The sequence below is a fragment of the Rousettus aegyptiacus genome, unplaced genomic scaffold (assembly GCF_014176215.1).
Source record: "Rousettus aegyptiacus isolate mRouAeg1 unplaced genomic scaffold, mRouAeg1.p scaffold_m13_p_7, whole genome shotgun sequence".
Classification (NCBI taxonomy): domain Eukaryota; kingdom Metazoa; phylum Chordata; class Mammalia; order Chiroptera; family Pteropodidae; genus Rousettus; species Rousettus aegyptiacus.
The window spans coordinates 85,828,526-85,854,276 of NW_023416310.1; the positions used below are offsets into that span (position 1 = coordinate 85,828,526).

Below are 25,751 nucleotides of genomic sequence, written 5' to 3' on the forward strand. Positions count from 1 at the left end.
ACTAATGTAATTTAATAGCACTTTGTAATTTATAAAATGCATTCATGCACACTTTTCACTAGAGTTTCACATTATCTCTGTGGTTGCTCAGAATTATCCTTTTCTAAGTATGTCAGAGAGGAAATTTATATTCAAAGAAGTGACTTGTTCAAGGTCACAGGGCTGGAAAATGTTGATGTGGTTGAAGGGAAAGAGCTGGCTGGCCCTGTTTATCTGGGAACTCTGGCCCTGCCACTTACTAAATGAATGTTTCTGGAAAAGCAAACGCTTTCTGACTCCAGTGTCTTCACCTGAAAAAAAATGGGTATAGAATTTTAACTTCTTAGAGTCTTTCCCACCACAAAACTAACCTACCTGAGTGTCTTTGGTACATATAGGCATGCGACAAAAGCAAATTTCCTTTACCTGTCTGTCATACTGGGTATCTCAGAAAAAGTCCTGGATATATGCATATCAAACCACCATGTCGTACACCTTAAATATATACAATATTTATTGTCATTATGTCAGTAAAGCTGGGGAAAAAAACAAGGAACAGCTCTGAATCAGAGTTGGGAGATCTGGACTCTTTTGTTAACCATGCCCTTAGCCAGCCGAGACACAGTACTGACACTTTATATCTATTTGTAGCCACAGGTTGATAAACTTGCTGGGAGGGAGGCGGCAGTGCCCTGTGTGATGTCGACATGGAGTAGGGAAGAGATGTGTTCTATCAGTTCTTACCAAAAAGTAAAAGCTGGCTCCAGCACACCACTGAGGAAACCATGAGATTAGAGCAATATTTTCAAATCATTTTGTGAAAGACATTTTCTTTTTTTTCACGTTTTGATGACATATTTTTGTCAGCTGAAAAGTTTGAAGTGCATGAAAGAATAAGAGTAGCAGAGTGGGGTTTTCCAGAGTTCTCACAGCAGAAAGAATGATGCGATATAAAGCAGATTCTTTCTCAAAATCTTTTGGGAAGCTGAGTGAGTATATGGTGTTAAGTAGGTTTCTTAATGCTGGATTTTTTCTGAGCTTCATATCTAATAAGGATTGTGAACCTCCGAGAAGGTCTAGCAAGCACAGCATTTCCTAAGTGTATACTACCACCAACTCTTTAACACTGGATCATTTTATAGGACAAACATTCGATAAAGCACATTTTGAAAAATTCCACTGCAGACAAAACAAGGTGAGCTACCAAAAACCCTAACCCCTTGTTTTAATTAGTGCAATCTCATCAAGTCATTACCAAACACCAACAATGTGCCCAATCCTGTGCTATGCAGCCATGGAGACCAAAAAAAGAACTGTCGGCATGGTTTTTTCTACAGGAGAAAAAATGGACACGCCATATAACGGAACAATGGTGTAAGATCAGAAAGTGACATCCAAGGAAGCAGTTTCTGGATCTAACAGACTTAATCAGGGAGTGGCATTCTTACAGTCAGAACCAAAGCACAGAACACATTTCCTAGAGCAAATGCTGGATACCTGCGAACGTCAGGGGAAAAAACAGGCTAAAGACATGTTTATCTTAGAATCCAAATTTGTCTTTCACTCATCTGTGGGGAAGAGCTAAGAGCGCTTCTTTTGATCCTCAGTCTCAAGAAATCATTAACACATCGAGATGACCATTCTGTGTTTTTTTACTATGTTGAGGATGCAGTGAGCCTCACTGAATAAAAAGCTTGGCTGGTTCGCCTGTGGACAAACACTGAACATGACATTGCTCTTCAGGATTCCACATAACACTTACTATAAAAAAATAAACACTCACAACAGGCAACAAAAACCAGCGAGGCTGCCAAATAAAGTTAATTTCGGGCGGGCAAAGTAATGTTTCCTTAACATTCTGGAGTCCAGTTGGGAACAGAGAGCAAACCTAATGGTACAAATGGAACCATGTGAAAACTCTTAGTTCCACTATGTTAGATATTTTATGTGCCAAGTAATGGACTCGGAACTATTGGTTTCCTTTGGTCTTCGACAGCTACTCACAAAACACGGAAAGAGAATTCAGTGGTCGAAAGGCTCCCAGGAGTTCCACCCCAGTGACTATTTCCAAATTATTCTGTAGTGACAACCTTCCTAGCAGATGCCTACATTCAGAAGATATTCTCTGAGGCTCACAACTGAGTGTCAAGACCCCACCCTGTACGGCATTTAAGCTTTTAAGTTCTTTTAGTTCTTGTGTAATGTTTTGTGAATTTATTCCAACTTATCTCATATGCTCGCAAATAAAAATCACTACCACCATCATATATGATCCCAATGCGGTGCCTGGGGCTTGGCATATATAAGCTTTAACCTCTAAAACAATGCCAACAAAGAGAATGCACACACACGCATAAACACACACACCCCCTTGTGTGGGCGTACATATTCACTGTTCAGATATGGAACTAATGCTCCAAAAAGCTAAGTGATGTGTACAAGGTCTCCTAGCTGGTAAGAAAGAGCCAGAAACCACAGTCACACTTGGGTCCCTAAGATGTCACCACCTACTGTTTTTCTACCCAGCCAATTTGCCTCAACTTTTCATTACCTCTTTCCCATACAGATTTTAGTCTCCACTTTTTCTCCCTGTTTCTATTTGTTCACTCCTTCCCCACTCCCTTCCGACTCTCTCTGCCTATATTTCTAAACCTTCTGACTACGCTCTAGTTCACTGTTTCTTAGGGCCCAAAGTCCATTTGCATTAGAACCACCTTTCAGTCCCCAACCCGAGCCTGCTGCACAGGACTATCTGGGGGTGAAGTACAGGGATCTGCATTATGATCAAGCTCTCCAAGAGATTATTTTGCTCAGCCAAGTTCAAAAACTGATAATACAGTTATTATAAAAACCTAAGTAATATGCATAAATTAAAATTGCTTCTCTTCATATACTTATGGCCATGCCTCCTCTATTTTTTATTTCACTTTTTACTTCAGAGTGTGCTGTTTACTCTTAAGCTGTCATTTGATTTCTAGAATGTAAACTCCACAAAAGATAAGATTTTGTCTCGTTTCTTCACTGCTGTCTCTTTCCACTAGCATCCACTGATCAATATTTCTTGAATAAATAAATGAAGGAAAGATGACCATTCTATGTTTAACCTCCTCCCACCCCACAACAGACACCCACTGACTGGTCCTGATGGCACTCTAAATACTCTTTCAATCACACTTCTATATAATACTATCAGTTCAAAAGTATTTCATATCCTTTCTTGACTTTCATCCTTGCAAAATGTCCTAAGAAGTTATGCATGCATACACACAAATTAGCAATTCAGGAAACCAAAGCTCATAATAGTTAAATTAACAATCTATTCCCTAAATGAAATAACTGGGGTGGAACTCATTCCACATCTAACTCTTCCCTCACAATACCAAAAAGATTTTCAGGATAACCAATTACTTTCTTGAGGTCGAAATGCATTTCTCGAAGTGTGGTCCCCATCATTGATATCACTCGAGAATTTACCAGAAATACAGACTCTTTGACAGGACCCTGGACTTACTGGGTCAGAAACTCTGGGGAGGGGTCCTACAATTTTTCACAAGCTCTCCAATTGATTCCTATTTGCACTCAGTTTGAGAATCACTGGGTTAGGACCATAAACCACTGATAAGAGGGGAAAGTTATTTCTAGGGGAAAATGCACTGAGTAATTATAACTAATAATCAATGCAGGGAAAGAAATTAATAGGATTAGTACTTATCACAACAGGAGGAGATGGAGTAAAATGCTTGGTATAATCTCTGTCCCATGGTAAATGCTAAAAAAAAAAGCTAGGAAGAATGGATAACAGAACAAGAAAGTGTCAACAAATATTAAAGGAGAGGGTGGAAGAATCAAGGATATGCTTCTGCGTTATAATTCTCACTGGGACTGATCTGTTTATAATGCTGAACTAGAATAGAGCTCAATTTAGGGGCCAAGAAATACAACTGTTTTTTGGCTTCCAAATACCAATACTGACACCTCTTTAATGGGTTACATAGTCATGGATAAACACTAAACACCCTCTCCCCTGACCACGTGTGAATTTGCTTCTAATTAGTAAAATGTCCCTATTATATACAAAGTTATCTGGGGAATAATTCAAGGAATATAAGTCTGCAGAGTCTGTATTGCACATAATGGAAAGTGTTTCTTTTAATTTTTCTCGCAATTTAATTACCCAGAATAATTTCTGAAGAACAGTAAATGGCCTAAGAACTTCAGATAATGATATCATGTACAGAAATAATAAAAAAATAATGTATTTTTATTATTTAAGATATTTACTAGTTATATAATATACTTTAATTAAAAGTAAATAAGTATTTGTAATTGTAAATATTCAATTCAATGTCTCAGGGAATGTAGACAGACACAAAATAGATCCATTTCCCTCTTTAAAAGAAGAGAATTTTTAAAGAATGCTTATAAACCAGACACAGAAAATCAGAGTAAAGGATAAAACATCCCTTAGCCCAAACTAGTAATTATTCAATTAAGTGGCTAATAGTACCCCAACCATCTTATAACTAATTGAGTCACTTTGTTCATTCTATTAAGGCAGTTGAATACACAACGCTTCTTTACAATTTCCCTTGTCCTAGCAGTCGTAGAAAATGTTATTTAACCAAGGCAGCCACAATTATGTACCTACTCCATTCGTTTATTCGCTTGCTCATTTAGTAAAAGTGTGAGTCCCTACCATATTCCAGAACTATGGCAATGATGGATAATGTGATGTTCCATAATAATATAAATAGCTCTTCCTCCATACAGATTTCCTTTCTGTTGCTTCAGAAAAGAAAATCATGATGGGCAAAGTGTATAGATGCCTATTGTTTTTGCCTTCCAAACACTCATGCCACCTTTCTCTTATAGGAGAATTGTTCACGTTGCTTGTTGAGCCAGCCCTTCCACATTTCCAGTGTACCCAGTTTGTCTGGGGCTGAATCCATCCCTTGGTGCCAGAAGTGGTCACATGACCCAGGCCTAGTCTATCAGCATATTTCCTTCACTAACAATTGGTTCACTAGGCCCATAAGACTCACGTGTGAAGCTTTATGTTAAAAACTCTGGGAAACAGAAGCTTTATCTGTTGAAATTACTAGTTTTTTGATGATGTAAGCTTAGACCTCTTAGAAATACCATACTGAGAGAGTTTATAGTAGAAGTAGGAGAAAATCAAGTAGGAGATGGAGAAATCAAAAGTGCAGATGACATCACTAGATCTTTTTGCTGATCCAGCCATGTCTAAAGATAGAACTAATCTCTAAAATTAAAACAGAAGGCACACATAAATACTCCATAACATTCTTCTTGCTTATGTTTTTTATCTGGCATTCTATATACTTCACATATTTGCTCTCTATCAGGATCCTTCCCCTTGATCTTCATGGAATACAAGGTCCATGAAGACCTTTTTTCTAGGGAGGAGGTCTATTTCGTTCACTCTCACATCCTGCAGCTAGAACAGGGCCTAATACATAGCAGTCACTCAATACTTATTTTTTAAAAAACAAATATAAATCACTTTGTTCCTAACCCTCCTTTCCACTACTACCACTGGCCCCTTTCCCACACACATGCATACAGGATATCTGCTTATTGTTCCAGCTAAAGTACCCAAATCTTCTTAGGATTGTCCTTTCTTGCATCCAATTTGTAATTTTTTAATATATTTTTTCTTGATCTTAATTATCACAAAGAGATGTAAGAAGTAAGTTGTCAGATTTTGGAGGGAAATCAGGAAAACGTAGTTTTAATAGTTAAATTAATAACCAATTTCCTTCATGAATGTGCTGGAATTAGAACTCAACATTTATATTTTTAAATGTAACGCTCTCCAAAATACTAACATGTAAGTTCCTCTTCCCCACATTTTCTATCAACATCAATTAGATAGTCTCTAGAATTTTGTATATACTCAAAAATTTTCTGAATGTTGGATATAATTGGTTAAAATTCCACTTTGTAACACTATATTGAGTTTTCACTAACGCCTATGTCTTTAATGCTGGGAACTGCCTCCTAATTAAACAACCTCACTCTATGGGTTTACTCTAATAATGACTTTTGATTCCGATTAATACAATGCAGCAGGGAAACATTCACTGTAAAAATTTCTATGCATTAAAGGAAAAAAGGGTGGAGTAAATTGGGTAAAAAATGCTACTGGCAGGAATTGTATTCTTAATTTATTTTTCCCAACACTGAAATATACCCCCTCTGTGAATTGCCTGTGCTTGTACTAACTATGTAAATGTATCTATGATTGATTTTTAAAACAGCACACCAGGGTATATTTAGCCCCCGAACAAGAAAAATATTATCCAACTGTAAATATCCAGTGGAGCATTAAAACTGTTTCTTCTCTGCCCTGCTTAATTGCAGAACCCAGAGAGAAGAAACATTTCCCAAATTCTAGCCTCCCATTAGATTGAATAAACGTCAACCTGAAAATCGGGAAGCAAAAATGCCATTATGAGGTCTTCTGAAACATAAAATATTCAGAAGTCTCTGTAGCTCAGGAAGATTTCCTGAAACTCCCTGGCACTTTCCAGCTTGAACCTGCAAATGAATGCTTTAAAACTTTCCAGTCTAATTGCACACTGTTATGCGTGTACTCTTATTCCCAAATCAGAGACACTCTATGGGTTTCCAGTGATAATGGCATTGGATGTCTATTAATACAATGCTGTGGGAAAACCAATCTGTTGGATGAGCAGTTCTCAGCATCACAAACTGGGGGCACAATGCTGTTGCCAGTTGTTGGTCAATGTGAGTTTCTTTTTTTTGTTCTCATTAAAACATGAACAAAACATGCATGCTGCTGAAGTTGGTACATATTGGTCAATGTAGCATTTCATTTTATGAGAGGAAGAAAAGACTAGATGACGCAATAGAGAACTTTATTTTTTTTTTAAAGGAAAAAGACACTTTTACTACATATGCTATTCCATAGAACTTGTCAATATGTCACTTAGGCTCCACCCATGTCACAGAGCATGTGGATTATTCCTGGGAAGGCCATCATGATTTAGTCATATCTGGGGCCATCATTTTTGCCTGAATGGGTAGCTACACTCTTCTCTTGGTAGCTTTTTGGAGATTCCCATCTGTAAGGAAAGTAATATAGGAAATGCCCCTCGTTACTCTCATCACTTTCTGCCTTCATTTTCCCAATAATAAGACAACTTTAAAATAGCATGAAATAGTCTTTCCTTTTGAGAAGGAAGATACTTGTACTTTTCCAATGCTTTTCACAACCACTGTTCTCAAAACAAAGAGGAATGAATTCTGGTGGTTATGAGAAGCAAACATCGCCCACAGCATTCTTCTCTATTCCTTAGATACTTTTGTTTTTATAAAAATGTAGGTAAATTTGATATGCAAAAAGTTTTATTTTGCATTTATTATTGAAGCTCTGAAATAAATTTTTCATGTTTGGTGGTTTTATGCATTTCTTCTTTTGTGAATTGTCTATTTATATAATTTGTCCATTTCATCACTGGGTTATTCTGGCGAAGTATTTCTTATGATATCATGTTAATAAGTATGAAAAGAGTACAGATCTAATTTGGGAGAAATCTGAAGAAGTATCTGTTGGGTACATGCTTTAAGTGTTAGATTTGCTAATCACGTGATCTAAATTTGAAATACAAGCTATTAATTGAATATTTACATTTTTCATTAATAGAATCTATAGCTCTGTATTTGATTTCTCACATGTAATTTTTAATTTATATTATAAAAGCTGTAGAATTGAACATTCTGGACAATGTTTCAGGTTTCCGGATATTTAAAAGAACTTAGGACCCTTTATGTTTCCTATGCTGCCCATGGCAAACTGTAATCACCGATACAGGTTAAGCCCACTCTAGCTACATACAGAAACCCAAGGCAGTAAACATCCTGCTAGTTCGGGTTTTCTCAGCCTCAGCATTATTGACATTTTCGACTGGATGATTCCTTGTTGTGTGGCAGACAGCCTGTGTGTTTTAGGATGTTTAACAGCATCCCTGGTCTTTTCCCACTAAATGCCTGCAGCACTTACTCAGTTGTGATAATCAATTCTAGACATTCCTAATTGTCCCCTTACGAACAAAATTACCTTTATTTGCAAACCACTGGTCTAGTTCATACATAGAACAGAAATTTTTCATAGTGTTCAAAAATGGAAATTCAGTCTCTGCCTTAGCAAGCCATTTTTCTAAATGCAAAAGAAACAACAAAAGCAAGCAAGTTGACTGTACAAGAGAACACTAGAATGAAATTTTGAGTCTAATCATCAGTAACTTTTGAAAAATTAACTATATTATACAGTGTGTTCTGTGGTTATATTGCCATGAAAAAAAATAAGTTAAAAAAAAAAAGCAACCTACAATTTCCAAGAGGATAGGTTTACAAAGTATTTGTACAACTTCCACAGAAATGACTGTATCAAGAATTACTTTACAAAAATAACAGTGATTCAAATTCCATACTCCACAAAGTCTCTCTCTTACTCACTCCTAACTCCCAATCCATCACCAGGTTTCCTTGATTTTTCCTGGAAAAAAATCATTTTCCTTGTTTCCATGCTCTTTCCCACCTACCAGACTGAGCCCTTACCATCCCTCATGTGGTGAAAGCTTCCGAAGCAGCTTCCTTGTGTCCATCTTTATCCCACTCCCATCTATATAAGCCAGAGCAGCCAGAGGATCCTTGAAAAACATGTCATTCCAATCACACCAGTCTCGTTTGTACCTGAAACCCCTCGATAGTGAATCACTGCTTTAGAATGAGCCCATGGCTCTTACCTCAGTTCAACGACCCTACAGAATTAGTTGTCAGCCTACATCCAACTAAGTTATTTCTTGCCACCATTCCTCTTGCTCACTATGCCCCAGTTACAATGACCTCTCAGTTCCCCTCTCATCCTCAGGCCTGTGACATACACTCTTCCTTCAGCCAGAGTGTTCTTGCTTCCACTCTTCCCATGACTGGCTCCTTAGCTTTAAGTTTCAGCTTCAGCATCACCTTCCCTGGTATCCTAATCAGACGCCCCTGCCTTTTTCAACTCTCTTATACCAACCTGTTATTTTCCTCATAATGCATATCAATGCTTCACGAGGTCAGGGTCCACATGTGGCTTGTGTTTGGTGACAACACAGAGCCTCCCCCATCACACGAGTGAGATAAAAATAATTGGAGATATGAATGTTCAATTGCCCTTCAATCATCTTTACATCTCTTAAGCATAACAGAAAAAGTCAGCTTTCTTATAAGGTAAACATCCCTTGCTGAGGTTAAAACAACCTAATTATCCCAAAGAAAAGAAAAGATCCAGCTTGCTATTTCTCAAGGGAGAGACAGTGGAATAAACAAGAGCCTGATTGCAAAACCACTCAGGGCCTTCCCACCTCTTCAAAGGAGGAAACTGATCTGTCATCTGTCACTGAGTACTCTCTTCTGTCCTTAGTTTACTCACCAAATTTTTATTGTGCTGTGGTCAATACTGCGCGGCAAATCTTGCAAAGGTTAACAGGCCAGCTCAGAGAGTCCACAGCCCTCTTTGCATTTTTATGTCCTTCATTACAACAAGTGGGCTATTTTTATACCTGTTAGCTGCTAACAATTGGCAAAACTTCAGGCTCGGAATAAAATATGACAAGGGCCAAGAGAGGTAACAATAATACTGCTTGTACTGCAGCCAGCTTGCTATTAATAATAGCAGGGAAAGGGAGGGAGGAGGAGTCAGGGAAAGATATCAGGAGGGAAGGGAGGGTCCTTGGGACCCACTAAAGACATTGTCCTGGGACAGATGGTCAGGTAAAGTTACCTGGCTGGCCCAGTGCTGTGACCCGCCTCTCTCTCTATCACCTTACACTTTGGCCTGAAATCCTTTAACATGTTAAATCCTAGAATTTGAGAAGTCTACAGTCTGGAAGTGCTTTCCAATTCATAAGGGGGAAAGATTTATTTCTTACCAATAACATGACTCATCATTTTGAAACTTTACAAAGTTCTTCCGTAACAATATATTTGTATGTGGGAGAAAAGAGGCATCCACAAGAATGTCCATTGCTTCGTGGGTTAATAAAACAATCTAAATGTTTATCATAGAGGAAGGTCATGCAATTCTGACACATTTGTGCCTTGGAATGTTGCTACATCATTATTATTAATTTTACAAATCAATGATTACTAGCTAACATTGCATACATCATACATTTTAGTATTATTTGTACATATGTATTTTACATTTTAAGTAGACTTATTGTCCCTTTCCAGTGCTGAAATGTAAGTCAATGGGGCAGAGACCCTGTGCCCAAAACAGTAATGGGGCACATAACAGGCACATGATAAATGTTTGTTGAATGTATCAAGAATTAAGTAATACCATGTCACCATTAACGGAGTACAATAACTCCACATGAACTAACACAATATTAAAACTGCTCTAGGTTAAAAAAAATACCAAGACATGTAGTACATGAGGATCTGGGAAAGTCTGTAGACTTTCCCACCTCTACAGCACTAAGGGCATACTACAAAGAGGGGAAATTGATGCTGAATGCCAAACTACTACATCCTTTGCAACGTGAACTTATTTACTCTGATGAAAAGTTAAAAATCTTGGTCAAGGTTTTGAAATTCACAAAGCCTTTTAGAAAATCAAATAAATACTGTCATGGTCTTCTTCATAATTTTGACCCACACTTGAGTGAACTATTTGCTATGTAATTATGACGCCAAGATAACGTTTAGAACACAATGAACAAATTGTAGGTGTTGAGCCTCCCTATAACAGATACTCCTTACTAAGAGAGAGAGAGAGAGAGAGAGGGAGAGAGGGAGGCAGGGAGGGAGGCAGGGAGGCAGGTGCCAAAGATCTAAGCTAGTAAGCGGGTAGGGACAGAGAAGACTATAAAGCAAAACAGTTGGTTTGATTTGAGGTTTTCATAAGGATTTTTACATTCTGAGGGTTCATGTAGCATTGCTACATTTTCAAGCCATCCACTGGACCAATATGGTACCTCAACAATAACATGTATTTCACAAAGAAGGGGCCAACATAAGTGGGGGTAGGGATGATTCTTTCAAACCTATTTTCATTTTTGAAAAATTATTCAAAGCCTGCCAGCTAAGATAGAATATTTTGCCCCACCCAATCCTTGTCACCTTTCCACCCTGGAAGTTGGCACATACTGAACCTAGTATAATAAAATGCAGCCTTTGGTAATGCTACCCAATGAAGAAAAGGAGAGAGACACTCTTTAAAGTATCCCAATGTGCAAGGGGCAAGCTGGCAGTAGGTAGGCATAGGCACTGTGAAGACCTGATTATCATTTCCTTTAGTATTCTCTGCATTTGTTTTATGTGCGCCAACTTAATGCATGCTTAAAAATGTTTGAAGCATGCCCCTCTACTGCACAAATAAGTATTCATTATACGCATGTGCTCTATGGTGTAGTATGCATACTATAAACTTTTAAAGTAAACATTTCAAAGGGATGAGAAAAAGCAAATGGAAATCCTGGTTATTTTCTTTCGTACTGAAGGGTGTCTTGTGCATATCCTGGAACATGAGAGTCTCACATTGCAGAACACTGTTTAGATCATCCTCACTGAAGCCTTTCCAGCCTCAAGACAGAGAGCTGCCCCCTTTCCCCATTCATGCCTTATCAGGAAAGACTGAGATAGGGGAACAAAGGGTTAAGACAAGATGTCAAGTCTGCTCTCACATATATTTTATTTGGCACAAGATATATTTTGCTTTAGTTGTCAACGTTTTACAATTGGACCATTTCTTTTACCTAAGGAATGAGCAAGTCCAGAAACACTGGGTCCCTGTGTCCATTTCCACTGTGTCGGACCTATTCCCACAGTCCTTGCCACCCACACTTCTCTCCTTTGCAAGCCCAGCTCTAATTCTATAGGTATTTGAGTTTGCAATACCCTATAGACCCTGGAGCCACAGGACAAGAGGAGAGACATGTCTAAAATGGGAGACATTTCTCGACGACCCGAGTCCAGGTCTGTCGGAGAAGCAGAGGTGTGGTGGAGCTGAACACCGCAGGGGCCATTCTGGGTTCCGGTTGCTGTGATTTTTGTTCATTTAACTCTTCCACTGGAATCCAGAATAGAAGACTACTTGAATTCTTTTTTAATCTAATGTTTGTGTTGGTCCAAATAAGAGCAAGATCACATCGTGCAGCACCTCAGAGCCACACTGGGGTCTGAGGCAAAGGAAAATTGTGCATTTCTGTAAGCACTTACCAGTATAACCTCCCATACTCTGAATCAAGCACAAAAAGTTAATTAAAGCCCTACAATCAAAAAAACATGACTGTGTATCAAGTCCTGTTTTGTCTAATCTGCTTGTAACCAATTTGTGTATGTGTGTGTATGGGTGTGTTGGAGCGAACGACAGCCAACCAGACTGAGGACCTCAAATAAACTTTTTACTGTACTATAATGCAGGGTCCTAAAGCAAACAAAAACAGCAGCCTATCATTATTTAAATTTTTGATATTTTGTTAATCATAAATTTTTGCATTAATATATATTTTTTAAAAATATAGCATTAAAATAGGACTTATCTGAATTGCTGAAGTGGTTGGTACCTTCTAAAATTTTGTGCCTGCAGTGAGCGCCGCATCCCCTCCCTGTGGCCCTGGATTGACCCTGGTGCCAGGCCTCCTGCTCATGCTTGGGTCCCAGGGCTGAGGTCAAGTTTTCTCTCTCACTTGAGGTGGGCCCCTGGCACCATCCCTACACCCCTGGCGAATCCAAAAGGGCTCCAGCATGATGACTGGTCCACAGTGTAGGTAGCCTTGGAATGACACTGAATTCCCACTGAGGACAGAGTCCGTCTCCTCATTTACCTCAGCCCCCAACAAGAACATGACGACTTTTAAATACAACAGCAGCTCTCAGCTACTAATTTTAGCTTTAGGGACCTTTAAAAAAAAAAAAGTTTTTATCAATTTTTTCCACTTTTCCAGAATCCGGTGATAACCCCCAAGTGACTCGTCTCCACTTGCCAGCAGTGACTACTTTCACACTTTCGAAAACTCCAAAGCCAAATTTTCAAAGTGTCCTGCGCAGCAAATAACCAAGACTCCCCTTCTCCCATGGTAGAAGGTGTGCTAAAAATTCTTCTAGATGATTAGACCCTTTGAAAGGTTGGAGGAGAAATAAATTTAGCTAAGGCGGTAAAATGAAAAGATCCCATCATAGTTAGACCAGAGCCTGATTAAAAAGTTACGCTGGGGGTAAGACGGTTGTATTGATCCAAAGTAACAGAAGTCACAGGTGGCAGAGTGCTAACACTGTGCTGTGAACGCAAGTCCCATGTTGTCAGAAGCTCTCCCTTTCATTCATCTTGGCATTGCTTTCTATTGACTTGCAAGAAAAATAAGTTCATATCAGCCTGTTGGGGTTTTTGTCTTTCTTCTGTATGTGAGGAAAGACATACTATAAATAAACACAGCAAGCATAGCGACTATTTTGCATTTGCTCCTTTCAAGCTAAAGAAACGCTAAGAAGGGAGTCCTGGGACTTGTCATCCTGGACTATGGCATGTGGGTAAAAAGAAGGTAATTATCCCCAATGTCTCCTGCTGTCCTCCATAGCTTCCCACCCCAGCCTCACTCACCGGCTTCACTTCTGCACTTTCTCTCTTCTGTGCAAAGAAACTCATCCTAGAAAAGGTATGAGGAGAGGATATGTCGAATTTCTCCAGGGCAATTTTTCACCTTCTAAAGTAGGGGCCAGCAAGCTTTTCTCCTGTAAAAGCCTCCATATTAAATATTTTGGGCTTTTCAGATACCAACATCTCTTTACAACTACAAAAGTCTGTCATCATAGCACTCAAAAGCAGCCAGAGACCGCACATAAAAAAAATGAGTGTGGCTGTATTAAAAACAAAAACAAAATTGTATTTAAGAAAATAAGCTGTGGGCCACAGTCTGCCTTCCTCTGTTCTAAAAGGTAACTGTCATAACTGTTGAAAATGAAAAACAAACAAGCAAGTCAGCAAGCAAGCAAGCACCCTACTGCCAATAAACAGAACCGATCTTTAGCAGAAAGCAAAAAGGCTTAGTTCTCTGTAAGAACAAAAGGCATTCCTTAGCTTTGGAACTAAGTGCCTGTACTTTTCTCATGGACGTCGTTATAACTGAAAATGTATCTTTGGATCTCCATGGGACTCTCAGTGGAATGGAAAATGCCAAGATAAGTGGAATTTTGCTTCTGCTGAGAAAAGAAAGCAACCATTTTACATGGGATCTCATCCTTCCCCTTTCGGACATAAGCTTTAAGTCAAAAGTTTCCAGAAGTTGTATTCAGTTACTACAGTGATAGTGTTCTTTCTGGATATAAGCGATCGGGAAAATTCTGCAGCTCATGGGCTTACCCACTGCACCTGTTGCATAATTTGCCTGAGCCACTGCTGCGCTTAGTAAGCTAACTTTAGACTGTGAGCAAGTGGAGAGCAGGAATCCATCATATTCTCTGGGACGTGCCCCTTGGATCATGATCTATTTATAGAAATAGCTTCTGAGGACTGCTCTCCTTAGCAAAAGAAAAGTCACACACACCTCTCTTTTATCCTTGAGGTAAAAGACACTCCAGAGTACTAGTTTTAATATTTGGGAGTCTGGGACCACTCCAAGTATTTGAGAAAGGTTATATACAATGCCAGTGAAAAGCAAATACATATTTACATAGAATGTTAAAAAAAACCTAGAACCCCTCCACTGTCCTCACCCCAAAAGCCTACCCGCAGTTTCTACCATAAGACACTATCTTATAGAGGTTATGATTTTGCCTAACAGTAGGTAAGACCTGAGAAAAGGTCTAGGCCAATCCATTTTTCTCCCATAAGCTCCAGGATCCCCATAAACAGCATGTCAATCCTTCTTCCCACCCTGAAAAGGCCATGGAATCTCACCCCTAAGTTCCAGAGTTTTCTAGGGCAGGCCGTCCCTGATCCAACCTCCCTAACCATGATGTTCTCCAAGAACATCCTGGAATTCGAACTTTCTTTCTCAGAGACAATGATCCATTGACTCTTCATAGGGATGACAATAAGACAAGTTGTTTACTTTTGTGGTGTAACCTGAGAAGAGTTGAGATGGTCTTCCTTCTTCCAAAAAGCTACCTCCATTAGAAATTCCTTATCTTAGCCTAATCCATTTTACTAATGCCAGTGATAGAAGTGACATGTTTAAGCCTTATTTGTCATTTGAATATTGCCTGAGTGTGGTCGACATTAAAACTAACAATAGCTAACATCTCTTGAGTGCTGGGCGCTCTATAAATGCTCTCACTGCATGAAGTAGGTGACAGGTCCCACAATAACTGTCCCTGTTGCACAGATACAGAGACTGAGGCTTAGAGACAAGAAGTGACTTTGCATGACACAACCAATAAGCAGAGCTTTGGAGATTCAAGCCATGCTTATCTGGCACCAAGGTCTGAAGTCTCATCTAACCAAACATAGCATATACTTGAGAGTTTTAATCCTATTCTGGTCCCTACAAATAACTAAGTGACCATGGAGAGGTCACTCAATTTGGTGGAGGGGAGGGGGTTCAACTCTAAAATTAAAAGTTGGGACTAGACAACCTTACAGATATCTATCAGTTAACATATTTTGTGAAGTATGATTTTTGATAGTACTTTAATAGTGCTTATTAACTTGGTTTACATTTTATATTGTTGTGAATTTCAATAATTCATAAGTAAAAACAGAGAAAAGATAACCTAAAATACTGAACTCAAATCTGAACGTTTAAATTTGTCTTGACCAAATTTTACAGATCTCAATTTTATCATGTGCTATTAGGTTTTGTCAATTTACTTGATAAAGACAGTTTCTATCAGTAGACCCAAAACTTTATCAACAGTTATATTCTTGCAGAGGCTTATATCAGGTTCTGTCTCTAGATCTGGCTTCAATAGGGAAAGAGCATGAGAATATCCAGCATCACTGGGCAGGTGTCTCTCTTTGTGCCCAGGGAGGGGGGACCAGAGCTTTCCCTCAGGCTGGCTTCTGATAACCTACTGGGAAACCTGGAAATGATCCGCATTAGAAGCACAGAGTCCAATTGGTTTGCTACTCAGTTGTATGTCTTGGTTTACCCTTTTTTCTGACAGTAACTTTATTTTCTTTTTCTGATAGAATAGGGGTGAAGCCTCCAGAGCAGAGACACGATTGTGAAACATTATACGATGAGGAAGAAAATCAAGCGATGACAGAATTTTAAGAGGTCTCTGAATGAGGAGAAAGGTGAGAATTCCACAAATTAAAACAGAAAGACTTAAAGGGAATGGGACAGAGTTACCATTATTAAGGAAATGACCATGTATTATGTGATTAACCAGGTACAAAGTTACCTGTTATCAAATTGGCTTTGCACAATAAATCAGTGAGATTTGATATTCCCATCTTATTTTTGAAGAAATGGAGCTTGAAAGAGCCCATGACTTGCCAAAGTTTGCACAGATAGCAACGGAACTAGGTATAAAATAGGATTAATATTTTCGGTAACATTTTAAAACGTCAAAGTCATGTGTAAAGCAGTGTTTCATGACAACGTTTTATAACTTATATTTCCTAGTAGGATGCTTTGCACAAGTCCAGGACACTTGTGACCTCACTATTTGGACCCTGCCACTTGATTGTGAGGAACTTTGACTCCATGTTTATGAGAATACTATTAGCATTATACCAACATAGATAAATCTTTCATTCAGAATATGTTTTGGAGTGAATTACATTAAGCCAATTTAATTTGCTAAGCAATATTCTATCTGGCAGTACAAAATTGTTTTATTTTTTTTACCATTTCATTTTTTATTTATTTTTTAAAAATATTTTCACCAGGATCAAGCCTTTTCTGTCTAAACCTTACGGAGGGTTTTATTAAACTCTTTGACCATAGCAAACAGTAACTCTGAGTTTCCTTTTGACTCCAATATTTCTCTCAAGTACATCTAAGATAAATAGACATCTAAAATTATAATTAATGGTGAAAGTCAACATTTCTAAGGTCAGGAAGAAAAGTAAGGGTGTTTATTCTCCGTATCTCTATTTAAAATTTTACTAGAGCTTCTAGACAATGCAATAAAGCAAGAAATAAAGGACATAAAGTTTACAAAAGTAGTCAACATTTTAGCTATGTATTGATGACATAATTACATAACTATCCAAAAGAATTTACAATCTACTTGAACTAATAAGCAAACTTAGCAATGTTGTGGGTTAATGGGCATTTAGAAAACTGAGTTAAAATATTTAGATTACCACTAGAATAATCAAATATTTCAGACTAAATCAAGAAGATATGTACGAGAAGTTTACACTGAAAGTTTTTAAAAAATATACTGCTGAGTGGAATTAAAGATCTAAAACTGGATATCTAAATAAATGTTCATAGTTTCAAGGACTTGATATTAACATGTCATTCTCCTTAAATTGACATATAGATTCAATGCAGTTCTAATCAAAATTTCTGATAGCTACCGATGAACAAAATAAGACTATTTAAAAATTACTTGGGAAATTCAGAAAATATTGAAAAACTAAACGGTCCTTAGAAAAGGAACAAATTTAGAGAAATTAGATTACCTTATTTCAAGACTTGCACTAAGGCTACAATAATCAAGACCAGGTGGTATTGATATAAAATAAATATATATAAAGAATAAGAATAAGCAATAGAAATTGCCATCAATTCCATGTGAAAAGTTTTTATCTATTGCTAGAAATGGATGGCCATATGAAAAAACAATCCTTTGTCCTTTTCCTCATATACAAAAATTAATTTTATATGGATCAAAATATAAAGATAAAATCTAGAACAATAAAGCTTTTAGAATAAATAAAGAATAAATCTGTAATGTCTGGAAAGACAAACAGAAACCATAAAAAATGATAAATTAAACTTATTTAAAAATTTTGCTTATCAAAAAATATTAAGAAAATAAGTAGACAAACTACAGAGTAGGAAAAATATTCTAGGATATAGCTAATGAAATTTTTGTATGCAGAATGGATACGGAACTCTCTAAAATAATAAAATGATGAATAATCCAATAAAATGAGGGAAACTCTCAAGCACGCAAATCACAGAAGACATGAGAATGGCCATCAGGCATGAAAAGATGCTCAACATCATTAGCTGTCAGAGAAAAGCAAACTGAAGTTACAATAAGATATGACTTCACACCACTAGGATGGAGAACACGTAGAGAAACTGAAACGCTTATACACTGGCGGTATAAATGTAAAATGCTATAATCACACTAAAGACTCATTTGGCAGTTTCTTATAAAACAGTGGTTCTCAAATGGACTCCTTTACTCTTTTAATTATTAAGGAGCCCAAGGAGCTTTTGTTTATATGGTAATTATCTATCAATATTTATCATATTAGAAATTAAAATTGAGAAAAAATTAAATGTTTCCTTATAAATTCACTTCAAAATAACAATAATATTTTAATGAGAAACATTTGTGAAAACATAAAGAATTAGTAAGAGTGGCATTGTTTTATATTATTGTAAATCCCTTTAAAATCTAGCTTAATAGAAGACAGCTAGATTCTAATATTATTCTCTGCATTCACACTCTTAATATTGTTCAGGTTGAAGTATGTGAAGAAAATCCTGCCTTACTAAGGACTATTTTAGTAGCCTTTTCAGATAGTTATGGATATTTTGGGTGACACTAAACCATACTCAGTGGTAAATTCCTAAAAGTTAGCTGCAGTATGGAATCAAATCATATCAATAAAGTTTTGCACTCAATTACATTAAAATTTATTGGTCTATCTTTTACTATAAATTGATCTTTACCTCATGCATGGTTATCGGGCAGTAACTATTTGGAAAATATTGGTTCTCTCAGTTATATGAATTATCCAAATGTTGACTCATTTCATTATACAATCTTTTGATACCACATTTGCTAATGTCATCATCAATCTCATCAGAAAAGAGCATCAATACTGAAAAGCTGTTAAACTTACGGTAGCTAATCCATGTTTTCTAAAATTCTAATTTTTGCTTCAAAGTTCAAATTTTATCATTGGCAATACAGTCTGTTATTTCCCTTGAAGTGACAGGCTCACTTTGTTCATTTATAAGAAAGTATCTGCCAAATACATATGTCTAAATAATCAGTTTGTCAATAAAAAATGGTGCTCCATGCAAAAAGTAGCTAGGTCAGCTTGCAACTCAAACAACAGCACAACTGCTTTTCCTTGAGACAAACACCATTCTTCAGTACACAGAAGTACTGAAGCTTCCCATTTCATCATACAGATTACTGAAAAGATGAATACTCAAGATTTAATACAATTAATAATTTGTACTAATTCCTCAAGGATAGTCTTAATTGAAACTGGTGTGCTGAAGATGAGGGTGGAGAATAATACAGTAATATGACTACTTGTAAGGCTTCATTTCTAACCCAACAAAGTTTTTGTACCATTACTTTAAGTGTTAACTCAGTGGAAAAGGCAAATACCATGTTACTATTATCACAAAATTGGTTTTGACCTTGTAAAGCCCCTGTAATGCCCTCAGGTCCCCAAGAGTCCACAAACCACATTATGAGAACTATCACTTAAAATTTAAACATATAACTACCCTATGACCCAGCAATTTCATTGCTAAATATTTACACAAAAGAAATGAAAATGTATGTTGACCAAGATACTGTAAAGACAATGTATAACAATCGCACTTAAAATCGCTTAGAACTGGAAACAAACCAAATATCAATAAGAGATAAGATAACCAAATCATCATTATCTATATAGAATGAAATGACATTAGACAATAAAATATAAATAACTGATAGGTGCAACAACTGAATGTTTTTGCCTAAAATATTGTGTTAAATGAGAAAACATATAAATTAGTAAATACTGTTTGATTCCATTTACACGAAATTTAAATACAGGCAAAACTGATCTACGATGACAGAAGCCATAGTGTGCTTGGGAAGGTAGGACTACAAGGGGCTGACAGAAATGTTCTGTATCTCATTTTGGGTATATATACTTTTCACACTTTAATGACTTGAATGGTTACGATTGGTACATTTTACTGTATGTTGATCATATCTCAATGAAACAAAAATAACATAACAGTTTTGAATCTTGAAATGAAAAAGACTCCTTGAGTTCTTAGGTTATGCCTTTTGGACTTGCACAACACAGAACTGAACAAACAATGGGCACTCAATAAATGCTTCATAAATGAATAAATGCATGCAAAAACAGGAAGCATAGATATCATGTGAGTGTTCTGAATGATGGGAAGTTATGCAGCAACATAAAATCCCCAATTTAAAGGCAGTGGGGTCAAGCACATGAGAGATGAAATATGCTCATAATACATTTCTCATCTAGGTGATTTTTTTCTTAGTCTTGAATTCTCACTCCAACTCAAGGATACCCATATTTGGGGGCTGATTTTGACACATAGTCTTTCTTGAGAATAAGAAACTGAAATTGAAAAATGCTAGCTCATTTCTCCTGTCACTTGAGTAGATAGCATATTACTGCAGGAACTGTAGGGAGGCCCTATGTGGTTGGTTATGGTCTGCAGAGAGATAGAGAAGCATGGATCATATGCTCACAGAAAAGTCAAGAGAAGAAAGGAATCAAGCCCAGAGAGGCACAGAACCCAAGTCACCAGGGTTCTATCCCCTTTCCTTGTCCTAACTTCAGTTCTTATGCAGCACAACTTTACTACCTAATATTAGTTCTGAGATACCTTTGTTTCCATTTACAAACACTCCCACTTCAACACATAAATACACACTGTTGGGAATTAAACTCAGCGGCATGGGTTTCTGTTTTTAAGCATAGAGCCTTGACAAAGACATACGTAGGAAAAGGTCTTCATGCAATACAAGGATACTCTGTTTTAAAAAGAGTAAGCATGAAGCTGCACAGCTGATATTCTCCAGAGCATTTGAGATCTTGCTCCCTGGCATGTGTTGTCCATTTTGCTAAAATAAACCCTTACAGAATTTCTAAAGAAAAATTTACAAAAAACCCAAGTAGGTATTAGTGACTTTGCCAGATACTTCTAAATAGTAGCACCTTCTAAGGTAGTATTTTGTGTCTGTATTTAACTAGAGCCATTAGACTCTAAAGGCACTCAGCATCACACTAGAGGGCATTTGAGGTCATGGGACGAACATGCTGCATATTCCTGCAGTTCAAATTTGCTAGATATTATATAATCTAAAATACTTTTTATTAAATTAAACTAAGACTTTCTGAGAATCTTTAAGATAAAATAACAGACTTCAAAGAAATTTCCTGATTGTTGGCAGATTGCTTGAGGCAAAGTTTGAGGCTAAGTTTGATCCTCATGGGGTCCCCCACTGCTCTTCCCAGCTATTAGGGGTTCTTTAGAAGAAAAGTTTGAACAATACTCATGCATTATAATATCAATAATCAGAACAATCCAGAAAACAATTCCATTTTCCAACATGTATAATTTAGTCTCAGATCGTATTTACAACTCTCTCATTTTCTTCTTTAAAAAAAAAAAAAAAAGTCAAACAAATCATCTGGAGGTCCATGATAGCTTCTGCACAACATTCTGCATTATTTGGTCCACTCCCATTTCACATTTTCACATTACTGGATCCAAAATACTAGTATCAAAGTGAATGAAATATTAACGGGTGTAAACACTTCCCACTAGAGTTTTGAAGTCTAAAAACAAAATCATTAATTTTATATCTAAACTGAAAGGCATTTTCAAATGAAGATTTTATTTAGAGGAGAGGTTAAACAGACAATGGGTTAAGGACAATGGGAAGCCTACAGTAAATTAGAAAGGTAAGTCTTACTGGTACAAGTCCAATACATAGTACTGAGTTTTTAAAAAGAATGAAGAAAAAAATCATAGTGTAAGTCTTGTAAAATCAATTTAAAAATACAAAACATTAATTAATTCTCTATATTTTTCATGAGTATTTATTTATTAGTGTAAAACTTGTAGGGAAAGATCTGGAAAGATCCAAACTGGTGACAGTAGTTACCTTTGAGAGACTAGAAGAGATCTAGGGTAAAGATATCATTAATAGTCCTTTGCATGCGAACATGGCTTCCCTTCTAAAAGCAATTATTGGGCAATCACACTGTCGAGAGACAAAAAGAGACAGAGAGAGCACTCATGATGCAATGTGACGGACCAGCCCAGCTAACCCCAGGCCCCATTCCTCCTTTTCTTTGTGGCCTTAACCCTTCTGCATCAGGGAACACCCCCCACCCCTGCATCTCTTGGGTACCAGACCTCATGGGACCAGACCCCTTGAGACCACATGGCATAATGGGACCTCCACTGTACATTCTGATTGGGGGATGAGTGTTGCTATTTAATTACTAATACTACTGAATGACTTAGAGGAGGCTGGGCCAGACCCATGAGGACCCCTCCTGAGGTCCTGTGGCCCTGCAGAGCCTGACAGTAAAGTTTTGTCCTAGCACAAAAAAGAAAACAAACACACAAAAAAAACAAAAAAACCCCACACAAGTCAAAAAAATATTTTTTAAAAAAGGTGTGATATTTGGTTGCTTTTTTAAAACATACAGAGATCCTTTAATGATTCGCCTTTCTAATTTCTACTAAAAGTTTATTAATGTAAAATGTGTTTATATTCTAATAATGTTTTAACCTAAGTTTCTTAAAAGTAATTTGGTAATCTGTAAAACTGAAAGAAATCTAATAAACTAAAGAAAAGATATTAAACTCTCTAAAGAGCAATGCCTGTTATCAAACTCTTGGTTAAATGTCTATTAAAAGACCAACAAAATATTTAGTTGTCTCTTTATTACCATTACTTCCCAGTTGACTTATGTGATAATTTCAGATGTACTTTATTTTCAGTCTGGATTCATTTTCAACTGGCAATGATTCCAAACAAGAGTTTTAATGTTCCCTGCTCACTAACTCCCAACTTCTAGTTCTGAGTCAAAAGTTAATAATCTATAAACAAAAACTAAAACATACTAGCCAAGTCTTTCTTAAAGGGATTTCTGGATTTTGTTAGAGAATAAGAGGTTTGATGAATTTTATAGACAAAGTGAAAAATGGTTTAACTCTTTCTTCTTCAATTTATCTTATTCATCTTTGTATTTCCAGAGGAAACAGATATAGAGCAGGGAGAGCCTTGTTCAAGGTCTCGTAGTTCATTAGTGGTAGGGCAGGATCCAGACACCAATTCCCAGTCTAAGATAGCCTTTCTACACTCCCCTGCCTGTGGGTAAAGCAAATTATTTTGGGTTTTATACATTGGATTTTGACATCTTTAAGTTGAAGCCTCATTAATTTTCTTGGAGGTCCTGGTGGGTTTCACATCTTTTCCATATTGATCATATGAAGAAAAACTATCGCTTCTCCTTTGTATAAACATCAAAATTTCATTTTATAAAAGCCCGTCACTATCTCGGAGAAATATCAGTGGTGACAAAGGTAGTCTTCAATTTTTTTTTTTTTTTTTATAAATTATGTCTGACTTCATAGTAAATGCCAAAAGAAGAGGAAATCAAAACTGACAGTGCTGATTTTCATGGACATAGCAGAATATCCAACAAGGAGAATCAAAGTTTCAACATTCACTATAGTTATAAAATTCTAGGCGCACCTAAGGACAGCCATATCACAGAAACAATTCTTAATCTTATCAGATTTTAATATGTAAAAATCTACAGGAATATAATTTAAAACCTGCATGGGTGCTTGGCCAGGAAATTTTTCTTACCAAATAGACAGTTAGATTTTTCAAAGATATATTTTGTTATACATACATTTTTTATTAAAATTTATAATTCTTTTTCTTTAAAAAAGTAATAATATGCTTTTTAGAAAATTTGGGAAAATGCAATGTGTGTGTATGTATATGTGTGTATATATACATACACATATAATTGATGTATACTTTTTCTATATACCAGGCATTGAGATCATGCATATATATTATTTATTTTGTTCTTCACAATAACCTCATCAAATTTCTGCAGAATTTTGTAACTGAGGCAGAATTCACGTCTTCTGATATCAGGTCCAAAGTTTTGTTTTTGTTTTTTCTTTTTACCTTGTATCATCTGTTTGTCTTGGAACTTATGAGTCTTAGAACATAGAAAAAAAATCAAAGGTCCTAGAAATCTGCTCAATACCAACTACTAAAGCAAGATTGTTACTACACTCTGGCATCGGCTCCCATCCAAACTGTCATTTACTTGCTGCTAATCTAACATATTTTCCCTCTTACTTGACCTCCTCTTGGTGGCGTTTGATGCTTCTTCCTCATCTCCTAACGGAAATACTCTCACCTCCCCGCTTCCACAGCATTTCACTCTGCTGTTCACTTCCTATTTCTCTGCCCATCCCTCCTTCTTGCCATTTCCAGTTTCCCTTCTTCCACCCCATCGTGAAAGTTAAAGCCTCTCGAGGCTCAGTCCTAGCACCTCTTTTCTATTCATACCCAAAGCTTTGATTTCTACTTCTCCACATAGGCCCACCTTACCTACATTCCAACATACATATTCAAGCATATCTTTAAATCCAAAACAATGTCTCAAAAGTACTTCAGAATTCAGTGAATCTCAAAAAATAAAAACAAACAAACAAACAAACAAAACAAAACAAAAAACAAACCTGATATCTCACTTCTCCAAACCCCATCTTTCAAGGATTAACGAATTTGGTGAGCAGCAACTTCATCCTGTTTAGTTACACAAGCAGCTTGGAATCGCCTTGAACACCAGTTTGCCAAGCCCCCAGCTCTAATATTCTATCCATACTAAGCCCAATTAAGAATAGCATCCCTCCTTACCCTCTGCTACCCTCTTTGTCTAATCTATCTTTGTCTCTTGCCCAGGGACTTCCACTGCCTCCTAACTGATCACCCAACAACATCCTAACTCATTTTCCACACAGTAATTTGTCATCATTTCACACTTTGGTGACTTGCTATTACCTAGGTCCTAAATCCTTATTATTGCCCTACAATGCTCAGCACGAGCTAGCTTCTACTTGCCTCTTGAGAGTTCCTCTTGCTCTCTGTACTTCACTGGCCAGGGTTTTAATCTCTAGAAGTCGTGTTTCCCATTGGACAAAGGGATTTAGCAGATTCTATTCCCTCTATCCAGAATATCCCATTCTTCCCTATCATGCTCACTCATCTCTGTAACACACACACACACACACACACACACACACACACACACACACACACACTATATACTACGAACCCCATACTACAAATCTTTTTCTACTTAACTCTTACCATTTAGAATTGAGCTCAAGAAACAGTTCTTCAGGGAAGCCTTTTCTAACATCCCCACCCCATCCCCGACTCTGGGAGGTTCACTGATTATATACTTCCAGAGAATCATGCTCTGTTCCTTCAGAACATTTATTTCAGTTTATAATTACAGCTTCATTAGTGGGGTTATTTGTTTAATGTCCATTTCCTCTATGAATTAGGGGCTAAATCTGCAGGGCCTATAGAAGCACAAGGCATTGTAGGTAATCAATAACTACAAATGAATGAATCAATTTCTGCTTTAAAAAAGGATCCAATGCGAGAACAAGAAAAAAAGTACACCACTAAAAACGAAAAGGTTAATTGCTTCCAAAACTATTATTTTAAATAACTAACCTCCTTTTGGGTATTTTTAGCACATGAATATTACTACATCTAGAAGCTGTTTATGTCAGAAGCCAAAAAAAATAAAAAAACATCATTTTGAT

At 36.9% G+C, this 25,751-nt stretch overlaps 1 protein-coding gene across 3 annotated transcripts in view; it reads right to left on the minus strand.

Moving 5' to 3' along the window:
- SGCD (sarcoglycan delta) overlaps positions 1–25,751 on the minus strand; it is an 811,202-nt gene that overhangs the window by 367,480 nt on the left and 417,971 nt on the right. Inside the window, exon 1 of one of the 3 annotated variants that reach the window (XM_016167095.2) lies at positions 9,443–12,469. The exons of the other annotated variants lie outside the window; for them this stretch is intronic. The gene's annotated coding sequence lies outside the window, so the exon portion shown is untranslated. Of the gene's footprint in view, positions 1–9,442; positions 12,470–25,751 lie in introns of those variants that run through there. 3 annotated transcript variants of the gene reach the window in all.